This window comes from Arachis stenosperma, chromosome 1 (genome assembly GCF_014773155.1).
Source record: "Arachis stenosperma cultivar V10309 chromosome 1, arast.V10309.gnm1.PFL2, whole genome shotgun sequence".
Classification (NCBI taxonomy): Eukaryota; Viridiplantae; Streptophyta; class Magnoliopsida; order Fabales; family Fabaceae; genus Arachis; species Arachis stenosperma.
The window spans coordinates 25,027,373-25,053,733 of record NC_080377.1 but is presented as its reverse complement, the minus strand read 5'-3'; positions in this window follow the sequence as shown (position 1 = coordinate 25,053,733).

Sequence of the window (26,361 nt, the reverse complement as noted above, 5' to 3'; positions counted from 1 at the left end):
AATACTGGAAGACAGAGTGCTTTGGGCCACAGCCAAGACTCAATAAATAGCTATGTTCAAGAATCATCATACTTTACTAAGAGAATCATTAACACTATCCGGATTCTAAGTTCCTAAAGAAGCCAACCATTCTGAATTTCAAAGGATAGAGTGAGATGCCAAAACTGTTCGGAGGCAAAAAGTTAAAAGCCCCGCTCATCTGATTAATACTGATCTTCACAGATGTTTTTGGAATTCATTGCATATTCTCTTCTTTTTATCTTATTTGATTTTCAGTTGCTTGAGGACAAGTGATGAGCGGATAATTTGTATGCTTTTTGGCATTGTTTTTAGTATGTTTTTAGTATCTTTTAGTTAGTTTTAGTATATTTTTATTAGTTTTTAATTAAAATTCACTTTTCTGGACTTTACTATGAGTTTGTGTGTTTTTCTGTGATTTCAGGTATTTTCTGACTGAAATTGAAGGTTCTGAGCAAAAATCTGATCCAGAGACTGAAAAGGACTGCAGATGCTGTTGGATTCTGACCTCCCTGCACTCGAAGTGGATTTTCTGGAGCTACAGAAGCCCAATTGGCGCGCTCTCAACGGCGTTGGAAAGTAGACATCCAGGGCTTTCCAGCAATATATAATAGTCCATACTTTGTCCAAGATTTGATGGCCCAAACCCGCGTAGCAATCCGGCCTCAGAAATTCCAGCGTTAAACGCCGGAACTGGAATAAAAGTTGGAGTTAAATGCCCAAACTGGCATGAGAACTGGCGTTTAACTCCAGAAAACGTCTCTACACATAAAAGCTTCAATACTCAGCCCAAGCACACACCAAGTGGGCCCGGAAGTGGATTTTTCTGTCATTTACTCATTCTGTAAACCTTAGGATACTAGTTTACTACATATAGGACCTTTTGACTTTGTAATCAGTACGGAATGCGACCTTATGACATTGTACACTTTTCTTCCACAGCATGAGTCTCTAAACCCCATGGTTGGGTGAGGAGCTCTGCTGTGTCTTGATGGATTAATGCAATTACTACTGTTTCTCATTCAATCATGCTTGCTTCCATTCTAAGATAATACTTGTTCTTAATCCGGATGAATGTGATGATCAGTGACATCATCATCATTCTTAACTATGAACATGTGCCTGACAACCACCTCTGTTCTACCTTAGATTAAGTAGTTATCTCTTGGATTCTTTTATCGGAATCTTCGTGGTATAAGCTAGACTGATGGCGGCATTCAAGAGAATCCGGAAGGTCTAAACCTTGTCTGTGGTATTCTGAGTAGGATTCAATGACTGAATGACTGTGACGTGCTTCAATCTCCTGAAGGCGGGGCGTTAGTGACAGACGCCAAAAGAATCACTGGATTCTACTCCGGTCTGATTGAGAACCGACATATGGAATGCCGTGCCGTGACAGGGCATTAGGAATCGTTCCATGAGAGGATGGGAGGTAGCCACTGACAACGGTGAAACCCTACACACAGCTTGCCATGGAAGGAGACTTGCGTGTTGATGAAGAAGACAGTAGGAAAGCAGAGAGAAGATGGAGCATCTCCAAACCTCACCTATTCTCCATTACTGCAAAACAAGTACTATTTTCATGTTCTTTCGCTTTCACAACAATCCTGATAATTTCTGATCTCCTGACTAGATTTACAAGATAACCATAGCTTGCTTCAAGCCGACAATCTCCTGGGATCGACCCTTGCTCACGCAAGGTATTACTTGGACGACCCGTGCACTTGCTGGTTAGTTGTGCGGAGTTGCAAAAGTGTTATTGCAATTTCGTGCACCAGTTTTGGCGCCGTTGCCGGGGATTGTTCGAGTTTGGACAACTAACGGTTTATTTGTTGCTTAAATTAGGACTGTTTTTTTTGTTGGTTTTAGAGTCTTTAGTTGAGTCTAGTTCATATTCTAAGTTTGGTGTCAATGCATGCTTTTGTTTTTTCTTCTTTTAATTTTCGAAATTTTTTTTATTGTTCTTAGTCCCTTTTGATTCATAAAGTTCTAAGTTGTGTCCTCTTTGTGTTTTTCCTTTAAAATTTTCGAAAAAAATTAGTGTTTGATTTTCTAAAATTTTAAGTTTGGTGTCTTTTTGTGTTTTTCTCTTTCCTCTTTTTAAGAATCAAATCTTTTTCATAAAAATTTTTTTTCAATCATATCTTCTTAATTGCTGTTTCAAAATCTTTCTCTTTACTAATTGATTCAGTTCTCAATTTGCTTTGATCTTATTTATTTTTAATTTTCGAATTTTATTTATTTTCTTTATCTTATTTTATTTTATTTTAATTTTCTCTTTTTTCGGTTATTTCCAAAAAAAATTAAAAATAAACAAAATTTATCTCTTTGCAATTATTCTCATTTTCCTTCTGTCCATTATGGACTTAAGTGGACTTAATCAGTCCAAGAGGACTCGGGGTCTTATGCTAACCCCATTACAGCTGCATATGGGAGTAGCATCTGTATACCTCCCATCAAGCAAGCAGCTTTGAGCTAAACCCTCAACTCATTATCATAGTGCAGCAAAATTGTCAGTTCCGGTCTTCCACAGGAAGAACCTACTGAGTTTCTGGCACAATTTTTACAAATTGCTGACACAGTACATGATAAGAGGTAGATCAGGATGTCTACAGACTATTACTGTTTCCATTTGCTGTAAAAAGATCAAGCCAAAAGGTGGTTAAATAACCAACCTACAGCAAGCATAAGACATGGAAACAGTTATCAGACAAATTCCTGAATCATTTTTACCCTCCAAAGAGGATGACACAGCTAAGGCTGGACATCCAAGGCTTTAAACAAGAGGATAATGATCCCTTTACAATGCCTGGGAGAGGTATAGAGGTATGCTAAGGAATGCCCCTCTGAAATGTTTTCAGAGTGGGTCCAGTTAGACATTTTCTACTATGGGCTTACAGAAAAGCTCAGATGTCTTTAGACCACTCAGCTGGTGGATCTACACATGAGAAGACATTGAAGAAGCTCAAGAGCTCATAGACACTGTTGCTAGAAACCAATACTTGTATTCTAGTAATGAGTTCGTTCCAAAGGAGGAGGTCATGGCATTAGTCACTGATCCTAATCCTCAGAACAGATGAATGAGCTTAATCAACAACTGCTCTTGATGACAGAACAGTTAGCAGAATTTAAAGAAATACTCCATGATAAGGTGCTAACAAGAGCATAGAACTGCAGTTGAATCAAGCAAAACAGCAAATATCTAACAAATAACAGAAGAATGTCAAGCAGTCAACTGAGGAGTGGGAAAACACTGAATTCCACTGCTCAAAAGAGCAAGAAGTTAATTAAGGAACAGTTGACAGAGGATGACCAAGCCACTGTTCAAAATCCCTCTGAGGACAGTAAGAGCCCAGAGAGGAATATTATTGGCGTTCAAACGCCAGAAAGGGAAGGAAAGTTGGCGTTAAACGCCCATTCCTTGCCCAATACTGGCGTTCAAACGCCAGAACAGGGAGGAAAGCTGGCGTTAAACGCCCATTCCCTGCCCATTCTGGCGTTCAAACGCCAGAAAAGGGAGAAGTTGGCGTTTAACGCCCAAACTTCATCCACTCCTGGCGTTCAAACGCCCAAGGAGAATCAGGCACCTGAGAGTTCTGATGATTATCCCCCTAACAAGGCCTCTTCAACCATTCTGTAAGGAATAAACCTGCAGCATCTAAGGTTGAAGAATATCAAGCCAAGATGCCTTATCCTCAGAAACTCCGCAAAGCGGAACAGGATAAGCAATTTGCCCGCTTTGCAGACTATCTAAGGACTCTTGAAATAAAGATTCCGTTTGCAGAGGCACTTGAGCAAATACCCTCTTATGCTAAGTTCATGAAAGAGATCTTGAGCCTAAGAAGAATTGGAGAGAACTGAAAAAGTGTTTCTCACTGAAGAATGCAGTGCAGTCATTTTGAAAAGCTTACCAGAAAGCTTCAAGATCCTGGAAGCTTTATGATACCCTGCACATTAGAAGGCGCCTGCACCAAGATAGCCCTATGTGATCTTGGAGCAAGCATCAATCTAATACCTGCATCCACTATCAGAAAGCTTGGGTTGACTGGAGAAGTCAAACCAACCAGGATATGCCTCCAACTTGCTGATGGTTCCATTAAACACCCATCAGGCATAATAGAGGACATGATTGTCAAGGTTGGGCCATTTGCCTTTCCAACTGACTTTGTGGTGCTGGAAATGGAGGAGCACAAAAGTGCAACTCTCATTCTAGGAAGACCTTTCCTAGCAACTGGACGAACTCTCATTGATGTACATAAAGGGGAAGTAACCCTGAGAGTCAATGAGGATGAGTTCAAGTTGAATGCTGTGAAAGCTATGCAGCATCCAGACACACCAGAGGACTGCATGGACGCTGACATTATTGACTCTCTGGTAGAAGAGATCAATATGGCTGAAAGCCTAGAATCAGGGCTTGAGGACATCTTCAAAGATGCTCAAACTGATCAGGAAGAGCCAGAGGAGGCAAAGGAATTTTCGAAAATTCCTCAGGAGGAGGATAAGCCTCCTAAGCCTGAACTCAAACCACTACCATCATCCCTGAAATATGCATTTCTGGGAGAGGGTGACACTTTTCCAGTGATTATAAGCTCAGCTTTAAATCCACAGGAAGAGGAAGCACTGATTAAAGTGCTAAGGACACACAAGACAGCTCTTGGGTGGTCCATCAGTGATCTCAAAGGCATTAGCCCAGCTAGATGCATGCACAAGATCCTGTTGGAGGATAATGCCAAACCAGTGGTTCAACCACAGAGGAGGCTAAATCCTGCCATGAAGGAGGTGGTGCAGAAAGAGGTCACTAAATTACTAGAGGCTGGGATCATTTATCCTATTTCTGATAGCCCCTGGGTGAGCCCTGTCCAAGTTGTTCCCAAAAAGGGAGGCATGACAGTGGTTCATAATGAAAAAAATGAACTGGTTCCCACAAGGACAGTCACAGGGTGGCGCATGTGTATTGACTACAGAAGGCTCAATACAGCCACCAGAAAGGATCATTTTCCTTTACCATTCATAGACCAAATGCTAGAAAGACTAGCTGGCCATGATTATTACTGCTTTTGGATGGCTATTCAGGCTACAACCAAATTGCAGTAGACCCTCAGGACCAAAGAAAACAGCATTCACCTGCCCTTCAGGCGTGTTTGCCTATAGGAGAATGCCTTTTGGTCTGTGCAATGCACCTGCAACCTTCCAAAGGTGCATGCTCTCTATCTTCTCAGATATGGTAGAGAAATTTCTGGAAGTCTTCATGGATGACTTCTCAGTATATGGAGACTCATTTAGCTCCTGTCTTAACCACCTATCACTTGTCCTGAAAAGATGCCAAGAGACTAACCTGGTTTTAAACTGGGAGAAATGTCACTTTATGGTGACTGAAGGAATTGTCCTTGGGCACAAAATTTCAAGCAGGGGGATAGAGGTGGATAAGGCAAAGGTAGAGGTAATTGAAAAATTACCACCACCTGCCAATGTTAAGGCAATCAGAAGCTTTCTGGGACATGCAGGATTTTACAGAAGGTTTATCAAGGATTTTCGAAAATTGCCAAACCTCTGAGTAATCTGCTAGCTGCTGACACTCCATTTATCTTTGATAATGAGTGTCTGCAGGCATTTGAGACCCTGAAAGCTAAGCTGGTCACAGCACCAGTTATCTCTGCACCAGATTGGGCATTACCATTTGAATTAATGTGTGATGCCAGTGATCATGCCATTGGTGCAGTGTTGGGACAGAGGCATAATAAACTTCTGCATGTCATTTATTATGCCAGCCGTGTTCTAAATGATGCACAGAAGAATTACACAACCACAGAAAAAGAATTACTTGCAGTGGTTTATGCCATTGACAAGTTTAGATCCTACCTAGTAGGATCCAAAGTGATTGTGTACACTGACCATGCTGCTCTTAAATACTTACTCACAAAGCAGGATTCAAAACCCAGGCTTATCAGATGGGTGTTGCTTCTGCAAGAGTTTGATATAGAAATAAGAGACAGAAAAGGGACAGAGAATCAGGTAGCTGATCATCTGTCCAGAATAGAGCCAGTGGTTGGGGCGTCCCTCCCTTCTACTGAGATTTCTGAGACTTTCCCAGATGAGCAATTATTTGCCATTCAGGAAGCTCCATGGTTTGCAGACATTGCAAACTATAAAGCTGTGAGGTTCATACCCAAGGAGTACAGTTACATGCAGAGAAAGAAATTAATTTCAGATGCCAAGTACTACCTTTGGGATGAACCATATCTCTTTAAGAGATGTGCTGACGGAGTGATCCGCAGGTGTGTACCCAGAGAAGAAGCACAGAGGATCCTATGGCACTGCCATGGATCACAGTATGGAGGACATTTTGGAAGTGAGCGAACAGCCACTAAAGTCCTCCAATGTGGCTTCTACTGGCCTACTCTCTATAAAGATTCACGAGAGTTTGTGCGTAACTGTGACAGTTGCCAAAGAGCTGGTAACCTGCCTCATGGATATGCCATGCCTCAACAAGGGATATTAGAGATAGAGCTGTTTGATGTATGGGGAATTGACTTCATGGGGCCATTCCCACCATCATACTCAAACACTTACATTCTGGTGGCAGTGGACTATGTATCTAAGTGGGTAGAAGCAATTGCTACACCCACTAATGATACTAAGACCGTACTGAAATTCCTCCAGAAAAACATTTTCAGCAGATTTGGTGTCCCTAGAGTGCTAATCAGTGATGGGGGCACTCATTTCTGCAATAAACAACTATACTCTGCTATGGTTAGATATGGAATCAGCCATAAAGTGGCAACTCCGTATCATCCACAGACTAATGGGCAAGCTAAAGTCTCTAACAGAGAACTAAAAAGAATCCTAGAACGGACTGTAATGGCCCGAAGAAAGGATTGGGCAAAGAGCTTGGATGATGCTCTGTGGGCATACAGAACAGCATTCAAGACTCCTATAGGCACCTCTCCATACCAATTGGTGTATGGGAAGGCCTGCCATTTGCCTGTGGAACTGGAACACAAAGCCTACTGGGCAACCAGATTCCTAAACATGGATGCACAGTTAGCTGGTGAGAAAAGCCTGCTCCAGCTAAATGAGCTAGAGGAGTTCAGACTCAATGCCTTTGAGAATGCAAAAATTTATAAGGAAAAGGCAAAGAAATGGCATGACAGGAAATTGTCAACCAGAGTCTTTGAGCCAGGACAAAAAGTTCTGCTCTTCAACTCTAGGCTCAAACTGTTTCCAGGAAAACTCAAATCCCGTTGGGGGGGGTCCATATGTGATTACAGGAGTGTCACCATATGGATATGTTGAGCTTCAGGATATTGATTCTGATAAGAAGTTCATTGTTAATGGACAGAGAATCAAACTTATCTTGAAGGAAACTTTGAGCAGGAGTGCTCAAAACTGAGACTAGAGTGATTCTCAGTGAAAGTCCGCTAAAGACAGTAAAGAAGCGCTTACTGGGAGGCAACCCAGTCATTAGTAGGTTGTATGATTTGTTCTTACAGAGGCAAATATCAAAAAATGAAGGAATTCACAGAGTTACAGAAGGATTCAGCTCAAAAAGCAGAGAAAATGAGCTTACTGGCGAAAAAACGCCAGTAAGGTGCATTTTGGGCGTTAAACGCCAGAATGGGTACCATTCTGGGCGTTTAACGCCAGTAATGGTACCATTTTGGGCGTTAAACGCCAGAATGGGTACCATTCTGGGCGTTTAACGCCAGGTGTGCAGCATCACTGGGCGTTCAGAAAACGCCCAGTGAGGAAGGTTTTCTGGCGTTTAACGCCAGCCAGGGTACCTGGCTGGGCGTTAAACGCCCAAAAAGGGTGCCAAGTGGGCGTTAAACGCCAGAATGGTGCCATTCTGGGCGTTTAACGCCAGAAAGGTGGGGGGACCACATTTTTGTTTGCAACTCAAATTTTTTCAAACTTTCCTCTTTTTACCCATAATCTTCTACATAAATGCACTTCAACCTTTCATCATTCACTTTCAAATCTTCACAAATCAAAACCATTCTTCAAATCTATTTCAAAATAATCTCAAATCTTCTTCAAAAACTCACCCTTTTCTCAAATTTTCTCAAAATCTTTTCAAATTTCCTTTCAAATCTCTCTTTTGTTTTCGAAAATTCTCCTCCCCCCACTCTATAAATGAACGTTCCTCACCCCTCCTTCCTCACACCATTCGAATTTCCTCTCTCTCTCTCTCTCTCTTCTCTTCTTTCTTTTCTTTTTGCTTGAGGACAAGCAAAACCTCTAAGTTTGGTGTGCTTTTCCGTGATCACTAAGCTAAGATCTATCAAGATCATGGCTCCCAAGGGAAAACAAACCAACTCAAGAGGAAAGAAAGAGACTAATCCAAAGAATCTTTGGAATGAAGAGAAGTTCTTAACCAAAGAACATGAAGACCATTATCACAAAATAATGGGTCTGAGGTCAGTGATCCCGGAAGTTAAATTTGATCTAAAAGAAGATGAATATCCGGAGATCCAGAGCAAATTCAAAACAGAGGTTGGGAAGTTCTGACCAATCCTGAAACAAAGGTTGGAAGGAACATGGTTCAGGAATTCTACTCAAATCTGTGGCTAACAGATAAGCAAAGAATGACTGGAACCGCTTACCATACCCACAGAACCATGGTCAGAGGGAAAGTTATGTACTTCCATCTGGACAAAATAAGAGAAATCTTCAAACTACCTCAACTACAAGATGATCCTGATTCCTTCAATAGGAGGATGGTGAGAGTAGATAAAGGGTTGGATCAAGTTCTAGAGGACATCTGCCTCCCTGGGACTAAGTGGATAACCAATTCAAAGGGTGTCCCAAACCAACTCAAAAGGGGAGACCTCAAGCCAATTGCAAGAGGTTGGCTAGACTTTATTGGGCGTTCCATATTGCCCACTAGCAACCGTTCTGAGGACACCATCAAGAGAGCAGTGATGATTCACTGCATTATGCTTGGAAAAGAAGTGGAGGTTCATCATGTGATTGCTTGTGAGATCTACACCATTGCAAATAAGAATTCCACTGAGGCCAAACTGGCTTACCCAAGCTTGATTTTCTTGCTCTGTAAAGAGGCTGGGGTGAAGATGGGAGTAGATGAATTCATACCCATTGAACACCCAATCACCAAGAAGTCAATGGAAGGACAAGTGCAAGACAACTCCATCAAGAGGAGGGCGCAGGAATTCCTCCCTGAATTCCCAAGAATTGACTACTGGTCCAGCCTAGAAGCATCTATTAACAAGCTGCAAGGGACTATGGAGCAACTGAAGGAAGAACAGCAGAATCAGAATTGCATGCTCTGCAAATTGCTGAAGGAACAAGAGAAGCAGGGGCATGAACTCCAAGAGTTGAAACGCCAAAAGCTCTCCTCTCAAGCTGAGGGAGCATCCACTTCTCAAAATCAAGGTTGTTGAGTCCTAACTCTGTGAAAACCTCTATCATTAGGAGCCTCTGTTTTTTGTTTTTTTTTTTTATTTTTTATTTTCCTTTATTTTGTTTTTATTTTTCTAGTCTCATTCTATATCTATATTTGAGTCTTGTTTTTAATTCATAATTAATAAAATTAAAGTTATGCCTTAAAGTTATGAATGTCCTATGAATCCATCACCTCTCTTAAAAGAAAAATGCTTTAATCACAAAAGAACAAGAAGTACAGGGTTTCAAAATTTATCTCTGAAACTAGTTGAATTAGTTTGATGTGGTGACAATACTTTTTGTTTTCTGAATGAATGCTTGAATAGTGCATATGTCTCTTGAATTTGTTGTTTTTAAGAATGTTAAATTTGTTGGCTCTTGAAAGAATGAGGAGAAAGAGAACTGTTATTGAGGATCTGAAAAATCATCAAATTGATTCTTGAAGCAAGAAAAAGCAGTGAATCAAAAAAAAAATTCGAAAAAAAAAGAAAAGAAAAAAAAAGAGAAAAAGAAAGGAATAAAGTTGTGATCCAAGGCAAAAGAGTGTGCTTAAGAACCCTGGACACCTCTAATTGGGGACTTTAGCAAAGCTGAGTCACAATCTAAAAAGGTTCACCCAATTATGTGTCTGTGGCATGTATGTATCCGGTGGTAATACTGGAAGACAGAGTGCTTTGGGCCACAGCCAAGACTCATACACTGGCTATGTTCAAGAATCAATACACTTAACTAGGAGAATCAATAACAATATCTGAGTTCTGAGTTCTTATAGATGCCAATCATTCTGAACTTCAAAGGATAGAGTGAGATGCCAAAACTGTTCGGAGGCAAAAAGCTACTAGTCCCGCTAATCTAATTGGAGCTATGTTTCTTTGATATTTTGGAGTCTATAGTATGTTCTCTTCTTTTTATCTTGTTTTGATTTTCAGTTGCTTGGGGACAAGCAACAATTTAAGTTTGGTGTTGTGATGAGCGGATAATTTGTATGCTTTTTGGCATTGTTTTTAGTATGTTTTTAGTATCTTTTAGTTAGTTTTTAGTATATTTTTATTAGTTTTTAATTAAAATTCACTTTTCTGGACTTTACTATGAGTTTGTGTGTTTTTCTGTGATTTCAGGTATTTTCTGACTGAAATTGAAGGTTCTGAGCAAAAATCTGATCCAGAGACTGAAAAGGACTGCAGATGCTGTTGGATTCTGACCTCCCTGCACTCGAAGTGGATTTTCTGGAGCTACAGAAGCCCAATTGGCGCGCTCTCAACGGCGTTGGAAAGTAGACATCCAGGGCTTTCCAGCAATATATAATAGTCCATACTTTGTCCAAGATTTGATGGCCCAAATCCGCGTAGCAATCCGGCCTCAGAAATTCCAGCGTTAAACGCCGGAACTGGAATAAAGTTGGAGTTAAACGCCCAAACTGGCATGAGAACTGGCGTTTAACTCCAGAAAACGTCTCTACACATAAAAGCTTCAATACTCAGCCCAAGCACACACCAAGTGGGCCCGGAAGTGGATTTTTCTGTCATTTACTCATTTCTGTAAACCTTAGGATACTAGTTTACTACATATAGGACCTTTTGACTTTGTAATCAGTACGGAATGCGACCTTATGACATTGTACACCTTTTCTTCCACAGCATGAGTCTCTAAACCCCATGGTTGGGGTGAGGAGCTCTGCTGTGTCTTGATGGATTAATGCAATTACTACTGTTTCTCATTCAATCATGCTTGCTTCCATTCTAAGATAATACTTGTTCTTAATCCGGATGAATGTGATGATCAGTGACAATCATCATCATTCTTAACTATGAACATGTGCCTGACAACCACCTCTGTTCTACCTTAGATTAAGTAGTTATCTCTTGGATTCTTTTATCGGAATCTTCGTGGTATAAGCTAGACTGATGGCGGCATTCAAGAGAATCCGGAAGGTCTAAACCTTGTCTGTGGTATTCTGAGTAGGATTCAATGACTGAATGACTGTGACGTGCTTCAATCTCCTGAAGGCGGGGCGTTAGTGACAGACGCCAAAAGAATCACTGGATTCTACTCCGGTCTGATTGAGAACCGACATATGGAATGCCGTGCCGTGACAGGGCATTAGGAATCGTTCCAATGAGAGGATGGGAGGTAGCCACTGACAACGGTGAAACCCTACACACAGCTTGCCATGGAAGGAGACTTGCGTGTTTGATGAAGAAGACAGTAGGAAAGCAGAGATTCAGAAGATGGAGCATCTCCAAAACCTCAACCTATTCTCCATTACTGCAAAACAAGTAACTATTTCATGTTCTTTCGCTTTTCACAAACAATCCTGATAATTTCTGATCTCCTGACTAAGATTTACAAGATAACCATAGCTTGCTTCAAGCCGACAATCTCCGTGGGATCGACCCTTGCTCACGCAAGGTATTACTTGGACGACCCAGTGCACTTGCTGGTTAGTTGTGCGGAGTTGCAAAAGTGTTATTGCAATTTCGTGCACCATCAGGCAAGGAGAAAATGGTGTTGAGAGTTCAATAGCATTAAACAGTAAATTTAGAGAATTAAAGGCAAACAATAAATTGATGAGAAGAATATGGGAGAAAACAGTTAAGGTTTCGGAGTTGTTTATCTTCCGGATTTCTATTTCTTATCAACTATTTTAATCATGCAAGATTCAATTCATGGCGAACTATATTTGACTAAATCCTAATTTTTTAGTAATTTAGTCTCCTCTAACCTAGTTAACCGCTAATTCGTTGGTTAGTTAATGTCAATTAGAGGTTTAAATCCAATTCTAGTTTATTAGACACAAAAATCTTGATTACCCAAAGCTAACTGGATTATATGTCACGTATCCCAATTAGTTCATGTAATTAGCAATTTAGGAGGAACTTACTTTCAAGTTGTGTTCAGGTGAGAGGCCTCTTCCAAGGGTCACAAGAACGCATCTAGAATAAGGTTCATACTTTCGTTCCACCCAAATTCATAAAATTAAGTACAAAAGTAATCCTTGAAACTGAATCAATCCACTAATTAAAATAGAAAAGCAATAATTTCAATCTATAGAAATAAACAGAGCTCCTAACCTTAACAATGGAGGTTTAGTTGCTCATGGAGAAAATAAACCTCAGAGAGAAAGTGCGAAAGCGAGAAGCTCCTAAGGGTTGAATCTTTTCCCTTTTATATCTAATTCTAATTAATGTAAAATATATTTTCTAAAACTAAATAATATGTTTTCCTATTGTAAAATAAAATAAAGATTAATCAAAATACATTGAAGATCTTCGTTGCTGGCTGCAGAGACGTGGGGACCACTGACTTTCCCAAAGCTAGTGCCAAACTTGGGCTGGGCCAAGTTTGGCTTCACTCCACCTGTGTCCAATAATCAATAATTCTTCATCCTGGCACCAAACTTGGAGAATCCCAAGTTTCTCCAACTTTGGCGCCATCAACGCCATGTGGCTTGGAATAAAAGTGTATATTATTATATATAGTTGGAAAGCTCCAGATGTTAGTTTTTCAATGCCACTAAAACTGCATCAATAAAACCTCTGTAGCTCAAGTTATGCCCGTTGGAGTGTAAGGAGGTCAAGGTTGACAGCATCATCCACTTTCTTCCTTTTCTTCTACACAAACCTTGTCAAATCCATCTGAATGCTACCTGAAATAAACCAAATTGCATACGACTCAAAGTAGCATTATAGCGGCTCAAAAATACTTAAATCTTGATTAAACTTAACAAATTCAAGTGCAAATTCCTTAGAAAAAGATAGGAAAGATGCTCACGCATCACAACACCAAACTTGAGTTATTGCTTATCCTCAAGCAACCAAAACTAATATCCGCTTAAGATGTGAATTTGCATGAGAAGTGAGTCTTCAATCAAGCTCCTGTCTATCTCAAAGTGGGGTTTATAACACTGAAACTCTGAATAATTTTGGCATCTCACTTTTCTTTGAATCTGAGGAATGTCACTATCATTCAGAATTAGAATCCAGATAATATTATGAATTCTCTGGTCTTTTTACTTCGGATTAATCCTTGAACATAGCAACTTTTCTTTCATTCTCTTTTCTTTGGTGCTTTGAACCTTGAGCCTAGCCGTGACTTTAAATATTTTATCTCAAGCTTTAGTTGACACAAAAATACCACAATCACTTAACTGGGGAACTCTCTTTGAGTTTTGATTTTTCTTTTAATTACTCCCAGACAGTGGTGCTCAAAGACTTTGGCATACTCTGTTAGTTGCACTTGATCTCGACTCTTAGTGCTCTGTTTCAAGGGTTACTTGACACATTCACACCACAAGCATATGGCTAGAAAAACAACTTTTTAAGCTTTTTAATTATATTTGACATTACTAGCCATTGATGCTCAGAGCCTTCGACCTTTCTTTTCTTTATTTTCTTTTTGCTATTTCCTTTGCTTCAAGGATTAAGCTTTTGTTTAATTCAAAGAATTCATAATAGTTCTCTAAATTTCTATTCCTCATGCACCAACATCCTTTGATTCAAATTCAAATATGCACTGTTCATATTATGCATTCGAAGTCACAGGCAATACCACCACATTTAAGTAAATAAGACTACTGTTAAATATAGACTCAATTTCTCATGCAATACATCACTGCTTTTCTTTTTCTTTTTAGATTCAAGCTCAGTGAGCAGTACATGAAACAAAAATTTCAAATTGAAAACAAACAACAGAATGAAACTAAAACCTAAGAATTGAAAATACTAAAGATCAGGCAGACACTCAAAGCAAAGCAGCAGAAAACAGGAGATAACTAATTAAGAGCTGAAGGGGAAATAGAATGAAATAAACTCAACTACCTCAGTTATCCTGGTGGCCATCTCATTTCTCATACTATGCTCTTCTGTGAAGATGATTCACCTCCCTTTGGTGCCATTGATGATAAGATAAATAGAGAGTGCAATCCACAACACCAAACTTAAAAGTTTGCTTGTCCCCAAGCAAAGAAAAACTAAAACCGGGGACGGACATAAAAAATACACTGATGAGTAAAAAAAATATTGCAAAAGAAAAAGAAAATGATATAAGGACAAGAAAAATTATTATTATTATTTTACTTTATATATATATATATATATTCAGGAAATTCGGAGCCAAACTTGGTAAAGCTGAAGTTTGACTCCGTTGATCCCGAATTAATGCAACCTCCTGGTGCCAAACTTGGGTCGGACCAAGTTTGGCGCTACCCTTGATTTTTTTTTTTTTTTTGTGGCTAGAGAGAATAGCGCCAAATTCCAGGGGGCCAAGTTTGGCACCACCCTGGAGTGAAAATTGGCCTTGTTTTATTAATGGTGGCACCAAACTTCTAGAAATCTAAGTTTGGCGCCACCCCTCCACAATTTCTTCACAAGTTACGTCAACTGTGGCGCCAAACTTGGAAATCCCAAGTTTGGTGCCACCCTGACCGTATCTCACTCCTCTGGAGTGTCCGAAATTCCTTCTGATTGCTCCTGTTCCTATTTTTAACATTCTGCAATACCAAAACACATGTAAAACAAAAGAAAATTACAGAATTATCATTAAGAGATAAATATAAATGATTAAATAAAAAAATAAACTGAGCTTGAAATTAACGGATACTATGGTTGGGTTGCCTCCCAATAAGCGCTTCTTTACCATCATTAGCTTGACGGTCAGTTCTGCTAAGGTGGAGGTTGATCATAGTGCTTCAACTCCTACCCTCTCACTGTGAATCGTCTCCCTGTGTTCCCATGAAGTAGCTCAATATGCTCAAAAGAGAGTATTCTATTCACTGTATAAGGTAACACTGGATTACTAGTTAACACCACCTTCATCCCTGGGGAGAAACCTTCAATGGGATCTTTTTGTTTCTTCAACCTCTGGATACTTTCTTTTTGGGAACTTCATCCTTGATGGATGATGTATTCCCAATACCAAACTTAGGTTTAATGTCAAGGAAAATTTTGTTGATTGTCACCAAAGGAGGCTTGAGCTTTAAACCTTGTTGTGCATTATTAGAAGGTTCTTAAAGGGTTAGAACAATAAGCTCAGTTTGCATAATCTTTTCCTCTTCACCTGATGAATGCATATTTTTGAAGACATGAAAGACCAGTTGCTCATCATGCACTCTAAGTACTAATTCACCCACTTCTACATGAATTAAAGCTCTCCCCGTGGCTAGGAATGGTCTTCCTAAGATTATGGAGGTATTTTCATCATCTTCCATGTCAACAATCACAAAATCTACTGGGAGGAAGAACTTACCCACATTGACCAAGATATTCTCCACTATTTCATGTGCATGCTTTAAAGATTTATCTGCATTTGTAATGCTATCCTTGTTGGTTGTTCTTCTTAGATTTGTAGCTTCTTCATCACAAACAAGAGCATTAAATTTATGCTTGCACCCAGATCACATAGGGCTTTCTAAAAGGTAGTGTTCCCAATGGTACATGGAATTTGAAAGCTCCCTGGATCTGGTATCTTCCTCGGCAAGTTATTCTGAATTACGGCACTACATTCTTTAGTCAGGACCGCTGTCTCATCTCCCTTTAAAGGCTTCTTCTTTGAAAATATCTCCTTCATGAATTTAACATAGAGAGCCATTTGCTCCAAAACTTCAGCAAAAGGAATATTGATTTGTAACTTTATGAAAACTTCCAAGAACTTTGAAAACTGCTTGTCGTTGATCTCCTTTTGAAGTCTTTGAGGATATGGCATCTTAGACTTGTACTCAGGAGCCTTAGGTAATGTTGGATGTGTGTCAAGAGTGACTGAAAAAGGATTATCTGCACGCCTAGTTGGGACGTGTTCGACCTCCTCCTTCTTCTCCTCCGGAGCTTCTTTTTCAACCGGCTCCTTAGTAACTTGTGCTTTTGTACTAGTCACTTGTCTACTTATCAAGGTGACAGCCTTGCAATCCTCTCTTGGATTTGGAATTGTGTTACTAGGAAGGAAATTAGTGGACCTTTGATCAATTTCAGCAACTGTTGTGGCTATTTAACCCATCTAAACCTCTAAGTTCCTAAGTGAAGCTTTAGTTTCCTGTATAAAACTTGCAACTAGTGATTCCAAGTCAGTGATCTTCTGAGACAGAGAAGTTGCTTGCTGAGGTTGTTGTGGCTAAGATGACTGAAACCGACGGTTATTAAAATTATTCTGATTAAAATCACTCTGTGAATTATTAAATTCTGTGGCCTTTGAGGTTGCACTCTCCACTCAAAGTTTGGGTGATTTCTCCACCCTTGATTAAAGGTCTTGACATATAGATCATTGTTGGGGTTTCTAGGAGCATTCCCCATAAAGTTGACATGTTCAGGATAAAATTGAGCATATTCATAATTTTCACCTTGAGTGAAGCCACCATTCATGTCATATGGAGTCTCTTGAGGGGCATTCTGAGCGCTAACAGTTAAAACTTGCATCCCACTCAAGTGTTGTGTAAGTACACTAATTTAGATATTTGAGTATCACACAATTTAATATTATGTATATCAATTAATTTAATATAATTGTTAGTATATAATTAGGATCAATTAGATCAATTAGCATTATTCAACATATCTGAATATTTATTATAGAATATTACGTCTTTATTATTTCAATTCGCTTATCACCTATAAATACCTTTCTATATTGTATTATTCTACACAACTTGAATACTCACAAACATTTTTCTATTGCTCCCTTTTCCCTTTCTAACATGGTATCAGAGCCATGGTATCCTCCTTGAGGAGGATAAGTTAATTTTCTTCTGGTGAAATCTCCATACTTTTCATACTTTTCTTCCGTGCCATTTTTTTCTTCTCTTTTGTCAATGCTTTGATGCTTTTCTGACCTCACCGATTAGCTTATCCACTACTTACTTATTCCCATGGAGAAACCATATATTTTTCGTCACCTTCCAAAAGTTTGTCGTCTCTTTGCACTTTGTCACTTTTCAACAGTTTTCTGGTAGTTCGCCATCTTTTTAGCAGTTTTTTGGAAGTTAGCCATACTTGTGGCAGTTCCGTCTGCGTTCTCTTTCGGCTGTTCTGTCTGTGTTTTTGTCTGCACTTCCTTATCCGGCAGTTCCGTCTGTATTTTCTTGTGGCAGTTTCGTCTGCATTTCCTTGTGGCAGTTCCGTCTGCATTTTGTTGTGGCAGTTCCGTCTGTGCTTTCTTCCAGTAGTTCTGTATGCACTTCCTTCCAGTAGTTTTGTCTGCGCTTCCTCCTGACAGTTCTATCTGTGCTTTCTTCAGACAGTTCTGTCTGCATCCGTTCTATCAGTTTATGCATTTTTTTATCTGTTTTATCTGCATCCATTCTATCAGTTCTGTCTACGCTTTCTTGAGGAGGGATGTTAGAGTATAATTAAGATCAATTAGATCAATTAGCATTATTTAACATATCTAAATATTTATTATAGGATATTAGTCTTTATTATTTCGATTCTGTTAGCACTTATAAATTCCTTTTTATATTGTATCATTCTACACAACTTGAATACACATAAATATTTTCTCTACTACCCTCTCTCTTACCCTTTCTAATAATAATAAATACAATTTAATTTAGTTAGAAGTTCATTGTTTTATAGTCTTCTATATATATAAACATGACAGAATAAAATTGTAAAAATAATATTTTTATCACTTTGGATATTTTAACTCTTTTTTTTCTCTTTACGCGTAATTTTATTTTGCATTAACTTTGTTTATTTAATGATGAAATACTCATGTTAATTCTATCATATAATAGTTTATTTTTCTCCTATATATTTTGATTTGTATAGTTACTATTGATCTTGCTGTTTTTGTTTTCTTGAATTGTTCTTTATTTTTTTATGACATGATAATTTAAATAAAAAAGTAAAGAAAGAAAAAAAACGATGGCCAAAGGCAGAGGTTAGAAGCCTAAAACAGCAACATCATTTCTTAACATTATTCTTATTAATACAAACTTTATTATTTCTTTTCTAATATTCTTTAATATGAGCTTCATTTCTTTTTTTTTTATTATTATTAATACTTTTATTTTTTTCTCTAATTATAAATCTCCTTATAATAATTTTTTGATAGAATATTTTTTGGTCTAATAGATGTTTTTTCCTATTTTTTGTCAAAAGTAATTTATATTAGAAAAAAAAGAAGATACAAATTAAATTTTAACATTCAAATTTAAATAAGATGTGCAAAGGGTAACTATTGAATATCATTTAGTAGATATTTTTTATCTTATTATTCTTAAATTATACATTATACCGTATATTTGAAGAGTTTTATCTTTTTTGAAATAAGTGTGACATTATATACTTTTTTGGATACAAATGGCTAATGAAGTTGAAGTAAGTAACAAAATTGATTATATAATAAGATATAAATTTTTAGAATTTCTAGCACAATTGACAAATTTTTAGTTTCAAAATAAATTTTTACTCTATTTTTATCTTTTATTTGATTTTTTTATAATTTTTTTATTTTTTAATTAATTATAATTGTAATAATTCATCACAAATTTGTGTTTTGTAGAAAAAATTTATCAATCATAAAATACGGAAGACTTAACAAAAAAATTTAAAAAATATTGATTAATCACAAAATAAAAAAGTATGGATTATGTTTTAATTATGTTATAAAATACAAATTGGGACGATTTAAAATTAGTTTTTTACCATTAATGTTAACTTAAACTATAATAAGGTAAAAAGTAAAAATTATATATAATAATTTAATTTAATTATTTATATTACTAAAATTATTCTTTATTATATTCCATTTATTTTTATTCATTGGTGATCTTTAATTGTCTATTTTAAATAAAAATTTGAATAGATTGAATTGATTTTTTTCAAATTAGTAATATAATAATTGTGACATTTGCTTTGCTCAGTAATATTTTTTAATTTATTTAATCTGATTAATCATCTCTTTCTTATCTTATGATAATTTAACTAATTAAAATTAATAAATTTCAGTTATTTTAATTTTTGTAATTTTTTATTCTAATAATGTATTTCAATTAATGCATGAATACAATTTTAATATTAATATGTTATTAATGATAATACATTTTAAAGTGCCGTTTTATTTCCTATATATAATATGTCTAATTGTAGAAAATCTACTATTTTTTTATAGGATTAGATTAGACTTATTTATATTCAATTTATTTGATTACTTAATTAGAATTAATTATATTAAAAAATTAGATTAACATTATAGTAGACTCATTATATTGTTATTACTTAATTATATTAAAAGATTTAGATTATTATTATTTTATTATTTTTTATTTTGATAATAATTCAGATATTCAATTTATTTTTATTATTATTTTTATTCTCTTATTCTATGTGTCTATTTTCATAAATCTTGTTAAATTAAACAAGGTATTGTATATCTTCTTTTTATTCCTCTTTTATATACACATAAAATTTATTAAATTATTTCTCTTCCGTCTAATAATTCTATTTCTCTTCTATTTATATTTTTTTCTTTAATATTTTATTGGTTCTTATTTTTCTAAATTTTATTTTAATTTATGTATTTGTTCATATTACACCTAATATTTTTTATTTATATGTAATATACATTCATATATATGTTATAAAGATATGATTTGATTCTATTAACTTGCCAAAAAAATTTTAAAAAATCTAAAGCTAAAGCACAAAAATATATTATTGATATTTTACCTTTTTAACTGAAAAATATAATTTTTTTTATCATATTTGTTGAAATCCTAAGTTAAAAAATGAATATTGATTTTTGAAATAGAATAAATATACTTTAAATTTTTTACATCTAAAAATAATATTCTATCAATGTTAGAATTATTTAGATAGATAATTAATAGTGAATATAGAATTATTTAGGACGGATAGAACTAAGTACATCTTTTTATTGAAAATATGAATTTAAAATTATTATATTCAATTCTCAATAGTCAACCTCTCATTGAACCATTGTATGTTCAAAATTTTTTTGAAGAAATGAAATAATTTTAGGTATATAGTTTTTTGTAAAAATTTAATTAATTCAAGATATTTATTGCCGTTGATTAAAAAAGTAAATTAAAATGACAATTTAATATTTTTATACTCTTAAAATATTATTTATTTATTTTCTATCATTCTTTATCATCCAATAATCATATTAATATAATTTAATTCAATAAAATTATTTATCATCATTTGATTGAATAAAAATTGTATTTTATCTGAAAATTTTAAGTTTTCTCAACCTTAGGATCATCCACGTTAAATCATTAAAAAATATAACTGGGAGTGCGAAATGTAACCACCCTACCCCATAAGGCCTGTGATTTTTTTTATTATTCTTTACAGCGTTCTTTGACACGCATATGTTTATATATAAGTAGCATAGATAACGAATTAGAATTAGAACACGTAGCGCAAAACTTTTCTTTTAGTGCTTCCAAGCGACGAACCTTTTTCCGATTCAATTATTCTATGGAATAAGTATTCCCTTGAACCATATTAGTTAGATAATTCAAATTTTTGAACCGGTTTGATTTCCCTTCTCCCGGTTCAACCAAACCATGCTTTCTTTAAATAACCCAGACCTAGAGAAACTCTGATTAAACTCATCTTCCCTTCTTCTCTCACAACCGAACGTGTTGTCCAAGACCATGGTTACCTCTTCATGTAATCAATACTGTGATGTGGTGTTGCAAGAGGAAGAGGCCACGAAGCTTTGTCACACCAGCTCACCTCTTCCCACCTTCAGTAGATATATATAGATGAGCCTAGTCTCTCAATTTTCCTGGAAACCACACGAAGAGAAGAAAGGAAGCAAGAGTGGCGGCCAAGAAGAAGGAAGAGGAAGACCCAGCATAAATCATCATCATCTGCGTGCGTCACCACCAAGAAGAAGGAGAAGGGTCATCAAGAGAGCTGCTATCCGAAGCCAAAGAAGGAACCCTACCTCTTTCCTTTCCTGGTTTTCTTAGTGTTCCTCTTGTTGGGTAAGAACCAGTAACTTGTGTTCTGTTGATTTTTCCTAAATTAAAGATTCTACCCTTATTGAGCTCCAATTCTTTTAATTGGTAACCAAACCAATCAATTCAGCCCATCACAAGAGTAAGAACTCTTGTCTTGCTCCATATGCAACTCAGCCAATTAGCTCTATGAATTGACAAATCTCTTTAATTATGTTTGCTAGGGTTTTCTGATTTAATATAGCAAAGGACAGACTTTGGTTTGTGAAATTTTCGAAGAGAGGTAAGGGATAGTCTATACAAGATATGTTACTTGCAGCTGTGTATACTACTTATGATTGATGGTTTATCATGTGTTTGTTTGTTGAAAAGTGTATAGTAAATTTTTGTTATGATAAAGATGCAGAAAAGTGAGTTTGAGTTATGAGTGGGCCTTTGCAACAAGGGATAAGTTAATGAATATAAACTCTTAGAGCTGTGTTGATTATGCTAGCAACTTTAGTTAGTCAAAAGAAAGGTAAAATTATGGTTTTAGATGAATCCTAGGCTTGAATATAGGATTTGGTATGTGAGGTTGTTGGAAATGCTTTGTGCAGAATTTCTGCAGAAATATGCATAATTGGCAGTAAAACGAATGATTTTCTGGGAGCAGTCCAGACCTAATTTTTAGATGAGATTATTTTTCTGTAAAACTTTAGTGTGTCTTGAACATGCCATAAAAATTTCAGAGAATTTGGCCAAGCGGTTTGGAAGATATGATTTTTTGAAGTTTAGTGGTTGCTGCAGATTTTTCTGGTTTTCTGGTTCCGCAGTACCAATTTTCAGATGCTATAACTTTTAATTTAAACAGAATTTTTGAGTTGATTTCAAAATAATTTTGAAGATCTATCAGTCTATTTTAAGTGAGTACAATTTTCATGTTCATATCTATTTTGTAGACTTAGATAAGTCACTTGGAAAATCAGTCGTTTGCTGGAAACTCTGAACTAGTTTATGAAAACAGGGCTGTGTTCCTAAGCTCATAACTTTTTCATGTGACATGGTAATAATCTGAAATTTGGTTTTCTGGAAATATGAAAGAGTCTTGTCTAAGTACATAAATTTTGAAAGGCAATGGATGAGAACTGGAGTTTTAGTGAATTTAACAAATTTACTGCTCACTGCTGTTTTTCTGCAATGATAGCAGAATTTTAAAACATTTGTACAATTTTCAGTTATGGTCGGAATGCCCCAGAACCAAGTTTTATTTTCTAAACCCGTGATTTACAATAACTAAAGGGATTAAAGAGAGTATAATGACCAATTAAGAATGTTTACCTGGTAAATAGTTAAGGAAAGTTTGAACGTTGTTAAAGCTGAGGGAACCCGTAAGGGTGGTTTTAGTGCTATTTTAGAGGAGAATATGTCTGAATTTTTATAAAAGTTCAAGGACTTAGTTTAATGAAAATGTGTAAGTTGCCCCTAAGAAAGGTTAAAGTTAAAGACAATGATATTGAGAGATAAAGTGAAGAAAGAAAAATGAGGAACAAGGAATGAAATACAAGTTGAGAATTATATCGAATGGGCCTTGTGCCGAACTGCTAATGCGAAAGTGCCCGCCTAATGGATAGCCTGAGATTGCTAATGCGGGAATGTTCGCCTAATTGATAGCACTGTTCCTTACTGTGATACACATTGAAATGTTATTATAATGAGGCTTAATTAACACAGGTAACCGTAATGCCAAGGTGTCTAATTGACACAGTAAAGGGACCATACTCGGGGTTCACTCTGAGTAACGTCGGGATGTGGGTAGACAACCGACGCATGAGCTCATGGCTTGCGCTAGGAACAGGCATGCATCATCTTGTTTGCGCATATGAACTTCTTGTGAATTATTTACTGCCATTTCTTTCTTGTTCATGCTACTTACTTGTTATAAATATGTTTGTGCCTTGAGTCTCTGTGTTTGTTCTTTTTCTGTTTTGCGACAACTTAGAGATAAAGACCCTAGGTTCCCTTTTTTCTTTACTGAGAACTCTAGGTTCTCACCCTTCTTTTCTTTCTTTTTCCCCTCCCCAGACGGGTCCAGCAAAGGAGCCCTGTGAGTTTCGTTCTAACCGCTGAGCTATGAGGATCCGGCGCGCGGCGGAGTCTTCATATGGAGCATGTTTTGGACCTCTTTCTTGCACAATGTTCGGAGATCACTCCAGAGTTAGTCGCAGTGGATCTTTCACTCCTGTTTGATGATCTTAGTATCACTTTCCCCTCACTTTTGTAGTACTTTTAGAGGGATAGGACGTCTTAGTAGCTCGGTTCCAGCTTAGGAAACCCGTGTGAGGGTTAGGACTGATTTCTTCTTTTGTATTTGTACGTATAACTTGGTGTGATACTCGGCTTTGATGGATGACACGTATCCTTGAACTTAACTCATGTGTATATTATATATATGTTTATATATGTTATTTTCTGTTGCCTTGTGTTTTCTTACACGACAACTCTGAAGAAACTAACCTTGCGAGCAACTAAACGCTATTCCACGAGTAGTAATCTGTTCACGATTAAACCGATAAAGGCTTTTATTGATATTAATTTATAAAAATCTGAGTCTAGAGCTAAGTAGGCCGCACGATGAGTAACATCTGAACATTTGGCATTGGTCATGACGTGTCGAAAGTTGGTGTGTTACAGTTGGTATTAGAGCAGTTTGTCCTTTGAGCCTTAGGATGGACTATCTATGCTTTCTTGCATACTCTGAATCTTTTTTATACCATGCAGTTAGGATATTTTAGTAATATATTCTGCATGAAGGTCTGTGAACATCCATTGTAGTAATATTAATACTTGATTTTGATATATTAAGACCGATCACCTTAATATTGATTATTGGGTATTGATAGGACTCAAATGGCTGCGAATAGGCGAGGACGCCCTCGACTGGGAGGAACAAGTGAGGGAAATTTCCCTGATGCAGCGGCTATTCTCGAATCTGTAAATGCTATGGCCGCTGCTGTACGTGAATCAGTAGCTGCTACTAACCGAGTTGCTGAACATCTTGATCGTCAGAATGGAATTGAAAATAACCATGGGCCTAGACAAGAAAATGAAAATGGCGAAGAAGGTGAAGCTGGACTACGTAACCGGCCCATGACTCTAGCCACCTTCTTGAAGATAAATCCGCCTCAATTCCATGGGAACACTAGTGCTACACGAGCTGATGACTGGTTTAAAGAAATAGGACGAGCAATGCGAGCCCAACAAGTCCCTGAAGGACAGCGAGTGGAATTTGCTGCTTATATGTTGAGGAATGACGCGCAACATTGGTGGCAAGGAATACTCCAACTACTAAGAAGAAAAGCTATTGACATCTCCTGGGAGGAATTTTTAGTTGAATTTTATAAGAAGTATTTTCCTGAGTGTTCTCGCACCGCTAAGGAATTGGAGTTGCTTCAGTTGAAACAAGGAAACATGATAGTCAGTGAGTACACTCGCAAGTTTGAAGAGTTATGCCGGTTCTCGAACATTTGTCAAGGAGCACCAGCTGCATTCGAGAAATGAAAGTGCATCAAGTTCGAAGGAGGACTTAGAGAAGAACTGTTAGCTCATGTGGGCCCGATGGAAATACAGAATTTTGCAGAATTAGTTAACAAGAGCCAACTGACGGAGGAATGTGTAAAGAAGCTGGTGGCAGCACAAACTAAGCACAGAAACCTTCCAACAAGGGATTTCAATCGTAACCTCGCTCCTCAAGGAAGAAACTTCAAAGTAACTCGGCAGCCGGACTTAGGCAAACAATTGCAATCGACCCAACCAAGACTGATATGCACTGTGTGTGGAAGGAATCATGGGGGAAAACCCTGCTTGCTGAAGTCTGGGGTTTGCTATAATTGCGGAAAGCCCGGACATATAGCCAAAGAATGCATTCGACGAAAGCCTAAATTTGGTTCCCCTGGACAGCAATAGCCAGGAAGGGTGTTTGTCTTGGATGCGAAAAATACTACCAAAACCGATCCCCACACTCGAGGTAACGAAATTTTGAGGACAATTTTTTTTTTAGGAGGATAGAATGTAACCACCCTACCCCATAAGGCCTGTGATTTTTTTATTATTCTTTACAGCGTTCTTTGACACGCATATGTTTATATATAAGTAGCATAGATAACGAATTAGAATTAGAACACGTAGCGCAAAACTTTTCTTTTAGTGCTTCCAAGCGACGAACCTTTTTCCGATTCAATTATTCTATGGAATAAGTATTCCCTTGAACCATATTAGTTAGATAATTCAAATTTTTGAACCGGTTTGATTTCCCTTCTCCCGGTTCAACCAAACCATGCTTTCCTTAAATAACCCAGACCTAGAGAAACTCTGATTAAACTCATCTTCCCTTCTTCTCTCACAACCGAATGTGTTGTCCAAGATCATGGTTACCTCTTCATGTAATCAATACTGTGATGTGGTGTTGCAAGAGGAAGAGGCCACGAAGCCTTGTCACACCAGCTCACCTCTTCCCACCTTCTGTAGATATATATAGATGAGCCTAGTCTCTCAATTTTCCTGGAAACCACACGAAGAGAAGAAAGGAAGCAAGAGTGGCGGCCAAGAAGAAGGAAGAGGAAGACCCAGCATAAATCATCATCATCTGCGTGCGTCACCACCAAGAAGAAGGAGAAGGGTCATCAAGAGAGCTGCTATCCGAAGCCAAAGAAGGAACCCTACCTCTTTCCTTTCCTGGTTTTCTTAGTGTTCCTCTTGTTGGGTAAGAACCAGTAACTTGTGTTCTGTTGATTTTTCCTAAATTAAAGATTCTACCCTTATTGAGCTCCAATTCTTTTAATTGGTAACCAAACCAATCAATTCAGCCCATCACAAGAGTAAGAACTCTTGTCTTGCTCCATATGCAACTCAGCCAATTAGCTCTATGAATTGACAAATCTCTTTAATTATGTTTGCTAGGGTTTTCTGATTTAATATAGCAAAGGACAGACTTTGGTTTGTGAAATTTTCGAAGAGAGGTAAGGGATAGTCTATACAAGATATGT